This window comes from Sturnus vulgaris, chromosome 6 (genome assembly GCF_052056855.1).
Source record: "Sturnus vulgaris isolate bStuVul1 chromosome 6, bStuVul1.hap1, whole genome shotgun sequence".
NCBI classification, from domain to species: domain Eukaryota; kingdom Metazoa; phylum Chordata; class Aves; order Passeriformes; family Sturnidae; genus Sturnus; species Sturnus vulgaris.
Window position 1 is genome coordinate 1,725,910 of NC_142248.1, and position 7,375 is coordinate 1,733,284.

General features: G+C 49.7%; 1 long non-coding RNA gene across 1 annotated transcript; it reads right to left on the reverse strand.

Moving 5' to 3' along the window:
• Positions 1-338: 338 nt before the first annotated feature.
• On the reverse strand, positions 339-6,986 carry LOC148223277 (uncharacterized). Its single transcript, XR_015804315.1, has 4 exons — positions 6,854-6,986; positions 5,558-5,700; positions 844-878; positions 339-352 (listed from the first exon to the last, which is right to left on the reverse strand). It is a non-coding gene; the product is annotated as an uncharacterized LOC148223277 (long non-coding RNA).
• Positions 6,987-7,375: the final 389 nt, after the last annotated feature.

Consider the following 7,375-nt stretch of genomic DNA (forward strand, 5'->3'; position numbering starts at 1 on the left):
AGAAAAGTGTCATGTATATTGCTTATAAACATTGTGAGGATTTATGTTCTAAAAACAAAATATATTACACATACGAAAGCTTCAAAATAAATTGCCAGCAGATGGCAGTGCCCCTACAAAAACTAGCAGCGTCCCCTCCCACCAGGGCATCAATTTGGGGCTGAAACCGCACAGCACGGGCAGGGCCAGGGAGTGCAAAAACACCAGAAGCTGGTGGCAGTCAGACAGACAGAAGCACAAAAAAAGAAACTTCAGATTTGCCTAACCATACCAGCTGGCACAGCCAGCAAATGTTGCAGGCTTGCACAGAAGCAATTACAGACAGATTTAAGACTTACCCTCTCCTTGCTCCCTGTCAGAGAGGAAAAAAGCATATTGAAACTAGGTAAGTATTTCTCCCGCTCTGTACTGATGTCAAGCTTTAAACCATACACTGAAGCAACCCAATGCAATGTTGTTTAAAGTCTGCTTTCTGCAGGTCTGTCCATGATTCCTCTGATCCCATGATTGCCCTAAATCTCCCCTCCGTACTACTGCTGCAAAAGCATCCAACGATCCCATTGGGTTTGGTCATACTACTCTAGATGTGTTCAGCCAAGGCAGAAGGCGCTGCACTGTGGGTTTTATCCCCACAACCACGGAGGGCAGGCTGGAGGTGTTTGGGGCATGTCCTGTGTTGGCCAGGAGGGCTCTTTGACACTCTTAAGTCAAGGTGCCCCTTCCCCAGTGGCTCGGGGGCTCCAGGCTGAGCACAGAGTAGCACCCGACAGGGTTTGTGTGTGGAGCTCTGCTGTGTGAGCCAAGCTGAGCAGGTAAAACGCACAGACAACTCTCTCTACTTACACTTCCTCGGTGTCAGACATGTTGGCAGTTAGTTTCTAGACAAAGGAGAAGAAAAGGAAAACAAACAAGAAAAAAGAAGAAAAAAGGTGTTATTAGTGACGGCACCTCATAAAAACACCGAGGCAGAAGCAGATGGATTGACATTTAAGGACAAAAAAAGCCAAGCACCTGCTTTCCCACACAACAACCAGTTCCCCACCAACACTGACATTTTGGGAGAAGCACAAACCTTCGCCACCCATGTCAGAGGACAAAGGGGACGAAGGGGAAGAGAAAAAGATCATCTGGAAAGATTTATCCCTTCAATTCAGCTATTTCCCACAGGTATGCCCAGGGGCTGCCTAGTCCCAGCTTTCAATTACAAAATCCCCAGAGCTCAGGGAGACAGGCAAGGCCAGGGTGTCCCCCCGCACCCATCTGACATTTCCATGGCTCCAGCAAGATCAGAGGAATTTTTCCTTCTTTTGTGCTACCACAGGTGGGAAGGTGCCAGCTCCAAAGCCTCAGTCAGTTACAAAAATAACTGAAATTACCAATAAACCTAGAGATAAGTACTTATTTGTCAGCCCCCAAAAGTATGTCTTGGTTTATACAACTGATGAGTGAGTGAACAATAATTTAAGATGAAAACCAGCCACATGCCTAGTTGGGCAGTTCACATTGATATAACCATTTCTATGTAATGCAACATTGGCTTTCCTAACAACATCAGCTGCCCTGAGGCCAGGGGAGAATATGAGGGAAGGCCCCTGAAACTTTCTCCAAATCCACAGCAGATCTTAAATTAGAAAGCCAGACTTCTCCTTGCTGGCCCAAACCCCGACTTTCATGACTTCATTATTCAGCTGATATATGAGAGATGTCTTGAAGGAGCAGGTGGGCTGACTTAGGTTCAAAAGGAACAACTGCAGCTCAGCAGCTTTCTATTTCAGAGGAAGGCAGTAATCCCACAGGCTCCAACCCTGCCCTATAAGGGATTCTCTCCATTCCCCAGCAATGACCTTGGGCACCATACATTAACATCAACAGGATTTAAAACCCCCGTGTTGCAAGGAGAGATAAACAGCCAGCATTTCTTCTTCCAGTTCCTCATTTATTCTCTTTCTGAAATTCGGCATTGCCCTGGAAGTAGTGCTAGCAGTGTCTGTGTTATGGCCTGACCTGAGGTGCTGGATGGGAGGGGTAATCTACTGGCAGGTCATATGAGATTTGGGTTCAAGGGTCTCTTGGTCCCAGGCTGCTTTTAACTTTGTAGCTGTGGTTGCCCACTCCTTGATGGCAACAGCCATGCCAAGGAGGACTTTGGGGACTCTAGTTCTACCAGGCAGAGGGAAGAGGGGGAATTTTGTGTTTGGGAGGAATTTCAGCTTTCAAAATCCTTTTCTGCTCACCAAATCACACTGTTTCTTCTGTTAATTACTTGAATGCTGCAACACTGCTGGTCTCTCTCCCTTGGTCTTTTCAATCTAGATTTCATAAAATTTTCAGGATGAAGACTTGCACTTGCTATCTCCTCAATGGCTAGCATGTGAGCAGTTTCATTTCAGCCTTCAAAATTTCATTTAAGGCTATTAGTAAAAAAGCTTGACAGCATGTTGGTTTAGGCAACAGGACAGCAGAGCTTCTCCAGGCAAAAGCCTGTGGAGGGAACCTGCCTAATGCCCAGCTGTTGGCTTCTTCCAAAATACATATTCTGTAAAGACTCAGGGCAGTGGCCAATCCCTCCCATGGATTAAGCCTTTATAAATGCAACTTTCCTTCTTCCCAAGATGGAGGAAAAAAAAGACAACAAACTTTTAAAAGGCTGTGGGCTGAACTCCTCACTCACTCTAGCAAGAAGCAGAGTAATAGCACTAAGTGGTGAAGGAATCAGCTCGAGAAGCCTCTGTGTGCAGACAGAGTGAGCGTCTGTTCAGTGCAGGGCAGGCACGTAGCGCAGGGCACGCTGTTCTTTCCAAGGCAATTGAAGTCAACGGGAGCCTTTGCAATCAGGCTTTCCATTAGCAGTTATTGGAATGAGCTCATCTCATCTCCAATTTAGCTCTAAGGACATCTTGCTGAGGGTTGTCACATTGGCTGCTCCCCTACCCCCTTCCATATTTGTTAATCCAAGCGCTGCAAATGCGAGTGGGATTTTGCATGGCATCTGTCCGTGTGCTATAAAAGCAGAGCGAGAATGCCAGCATCCCTGACACCATAAGACCCCAACCCTGAGGGGATTCCTTGGCCCCAGATAAAATGAATTAATAACAAGTGCATTGGCAGACTCTCTACAAAGATGAGCCATACGCAGGAACCCCACAGGCGAGGGCAGGGGAGACAAAAAATTCTGGGGAAGATCACAGATTTCAGCCTTGCAAGGGCCAAACATTCAACCAGGTTAGGTCCCTTTGTCAGGAGAAGCTGGCATTTAAGGCAGTACCTGACTGCCACTGCCCTGGCTGGAAAGGTAAAAAGGTTTAGCTTCAAGAACAAGGTGTCTGTCCACTTCATGGCATTCAAAAGCCATCTGGTCCCTTGGTGCCAGGGGCAAAATGCAGACTGTCATAACTACAGCCACCCAAGACAAGAAAAGCTCTTTGATGCCCAGCACTATCCACATAGCTAACTCTGTCGTCAAAGCAGCCAGCAAAATTGGACTATATTTACATCCAAAAGGCAATAAAGAAAGCAATCTGTTAAGAGCGGCAGTTTTTGCAGTTTGGATTAAGTTTGCCCGAAGGCAATGGAAAGTCTCCAGCTGGCTCGGGATTAGCCTTTGGTGGAAATTACTTTACACACAGCAAATGCAGCCCAGGATTAAGGCTGTTAGCACCTTCAGGCAATAACTGGGCTTTGTTTGTATAGTGGCAGAAAAATGGATTCTGGTCTTGACTGAGGTTTAAAGATGTAATAAAATCAATTAGTTAATATTGCCCACCCTTTGGAAGGAAATCAAAACACATGGGAAAGTTCCACCAGACAGGAAACTTCCTGCTCCCACCACTTAGAGGTGAAAGCAAAAGTTATTCTGCATTTTGTTCAAGCCAAGCAGGTCACTGGAAGGACAAATACACCAATCCTTAGCCCCAGGTGGGCAGGAATACCATGTCCCTTTTGGCCCCAAATGCTCCTGGCCTCAGCTGAAAGAGCAGAGCCAGCACATCCCAAGAAGCCTCTTAGCAGCTGAGAATGCACCCGGGAGGGGGAATGGGCTGCCTTGCACCTCCAGGCCATCCCTGGAAATAACCCACCCATCAATCATCCCCTCCCAAGCCAGGCCATACAAGGTAGGCAAGGTAGCAAGAGCCATATGGAAAGGGGCCAGCACAAAAGTGGCCATGCATGCGCAATGGGACCTGGCAGGGACAGGACTGGGGCTGTCACCCACCAGGCACCACACAGCTGCTCTTTCCCTGCAGGAGCCACTGCAAACCCACTGCATGGACTTTTTAACTGACATACATATCATACTAAAAGAGATGGATATTATATACAACATATCTAGTAAATATATAAACATACACATATACTTCTGGCTAATGCTGAAACAGAGTAGCAGGACTCTAGCACTGCTGCAGGGTCACAGCAAAATCCCAATTCCCTGTCCCAAAATGTACCCTTTATCCTTGTCTGCAGGGTGGCATGAGCTGTCTGATACCTGCAAGGGGTTTTCTAGGGACAACAAAGCTGAGACACAGAACAAGAATGACTGTGCTCAGCTTACATCTCCTGCCTTTCCTTGGTCTTAGAATCATCAAGGTAGGAACAGACCAACAATATGATCCAGTCGAGCTATCCACCCAGCACTAGCACTGTAACCCCTAAACCACTCAACCAGGTGCCTCTTGAACATCTCTTGGGGACTCCAGCACCTCCCTGAGTCTTGACCCACTGGGGGATGTCTGCCTGCCCTGGCAATCCCCTACAGCCTCACTGGAGCTCTCCCATATCAGCAACACAGCTCCCACCCAAATTGCTGGCACCAGAGTCACTGTGCTGGTGTCCCTCCTGCCTTTGTAGGATATCCACCACCCGACAGCAAGAAGTTGATCTGGGAAATATATATATGGTCATGGAAAACTTCTCACTCCCACAGAAAATGAGAAAATTGTGAGAGAAATTCCCTGTATGTGCAGAGGGGCAGGAAGAGGGGGTTAAATTCAGAGTGGTGATGGGATGCTCCCCATATTCATGACTTCAAACTTTGCTAGCCTGACCATACAAAACTCACCATTTTATTTTTTCCTGTGGAAAGGGACAGTATTCTCTGGCCACTTTTTTTTTTCCACAGATCTCCCTCTAGACCTACAGCTCTCTTCATCCACTGGAAGCTCCCTGATGGTCTGCCCTTCATACCTCCTGCCTCAGCCTTCCCTTTCTCCAGGTGACAGGGGAGGGAAGGTCAGCACTTTCCTCCTGCTGCTGGAGGGAAATTTCCCTGAGTACCCCAAGAGATCACAATTTCCCACCCCAAATCTTGGTTTGGAAGGATCTATTCTCCCACTACTAATCCTTGAGAGTTCAAAGCACCCAAACCCTTGTGGTTGACACAAGACTTGTGAGATGCCCAACTAAAGCTCAGAACTAGAAGTGCCTTTTCCTTAGGATCCTGTGTCAGATCCCAGATCCTGTGGACTCCAACCCTCCCCTGGTGCTGGTCCATTCAAACCAAAGCTCATCCCTTCCCTAATGTTGCCCCCCAGCAGCATCCCTTGCCAGGGACCCCACTTACCTGGGAGGAGTGGAGAGAAGCACCAAGCTCCCTTGGAGGGGACGGGCAGGCTGGGATCTGCGAGCGTCCCAAGGTGATGCAGCTCTCAACTTATAGTGACATTTGATCGTCTGGAAGAGCCGATTGGCCCCAGGCTCCCTGTGCTGGGCAGGGAAGGGAAGGGAAAGGAGCAGGGATGGGCGGGGAGGGGATGAGATGGAGGGGGAAGCAAGGGAAGGGGAAAAAAAAGGTCATGCCATGTATAGGAGCAGCTGGAGGAATTGCACAGATGATGCTAAGATGGGAGGGACATGTTTGGGGAAAAAAAACCTCCAGGGCTTATGTTTCTATATTTACAACCAGGCAGGGCTCAAAGAGGGGTATCTGAGGCAAAGGCACCTCAGAAATGAATTAGGGGGCCCCCATAGCTCCATGGTACACGATCACTGCTAAAAACCTGGCTGTGGCACCCTGGATCTCACACAAACAACAGCAACCTCCACTCTCCCCTCCGGGCAGGGGCTCTTCCCAGCTGCCCCTCCACATACAAAGGGTTTTGGCTGTGCTGCAGGGCAAGAGCTTTGGGAAGGCTGTGGATCTTCCACATCCAAGGCTCTTGGAAACCAGCAGTCACAGGCACATAAGGAGGCAGAGGCACTCGGCACCCGTGCTGCCCTAAGTGCATCTGTGTGTGAGTGCTGTGTCTCACTGAGACTGCTGGGGCTCTGCCACACACCAGGGCTCGAGAGGACCTGGAACAAAAAGCAAGAGGACAGGAACACACCGAAAGAGCTCGTAAGCCTTTCTCAGCATGACATGGAAGCATTGTTTAAGTAAGGACTTCTTCGGGAGGGCAACCCCAGGTGGCTGGAGCCTGGGTGCCTACAGTGGTTCCGCTGCCAGAGCGCTCTCCACAGTTGCATGACTATTCCAGCAGAGGATTGCAGTGCCTCACGCAACCCTCTGGTTCACGGTTTCCATTTCACTAAACTTGCCAGGCTTCAGCTTCCCGTCCCCTCCCTCCCACCCCTCTCCCCTTGGCAGGGCTCCCCAGCAACACAGCAGCGTGTGCCCTCCTGTGTGCCTGGCAGCCCCGGCACCCCCTTCCTCCCCGCCTGTAGGAGCGCAGAAGCTCAGGAGCTGTGGGGCAGGCGATATTTTTGGCTCAGGTCACAGATTGATTCCTGCCCACTCTTTCCCTGCTGCTTGCAAGAAAGGGTGCCCATCTGAGGATGTAGAGACAAGCTTTTAAAGCCGCGGAGTGGGAGTACACTGCTGCAGCCTCCCAGTCACCAGGTAACATGCACGAGCTAATACCTCCTGTCCAGCTTGCCTTTTCCAGCTGTCCTGCAGCTTATCCCCTCTCCTCCTTCCTGCAACCCACCTCCAGCCAATGCTTTTGTTATTTGTCAGGAGGGAGGGGGACAATGCATCCATGCTCAGCGCCCTGGCTCCATGTGGGAGGTTGCCGGGTGGGGTGGGGAGATGGGTGGGCACCCTGTTCTGCTGAGGAGAGCAGCAGCTGCATGGCAACACATGGCCAGACCTGGTATCATCACCTCCACTCCCCCTGCAGCTCTGCCCAAAGCACTAACACAGCAGAGTGCCTTTCACACTGTGCTTTTGGAGCCACCAAGCAGTTTTGCTATCTTCTCCTGGCTCGTTTCCCTCAAGCTCTCCACCAGCTGGGCACACCTCCAAGAAATACCATATTTGCCCAAACTAGCAGCAGAGTGGGGATGCATGGGAGGAGAGGTACCCAGCTGTTTCTCTTTTTATGTCTGTGGTGGGCCCATTTTGGCATTTCACCAGCCCCTGTGTCCTCCTATAGACTGTGCC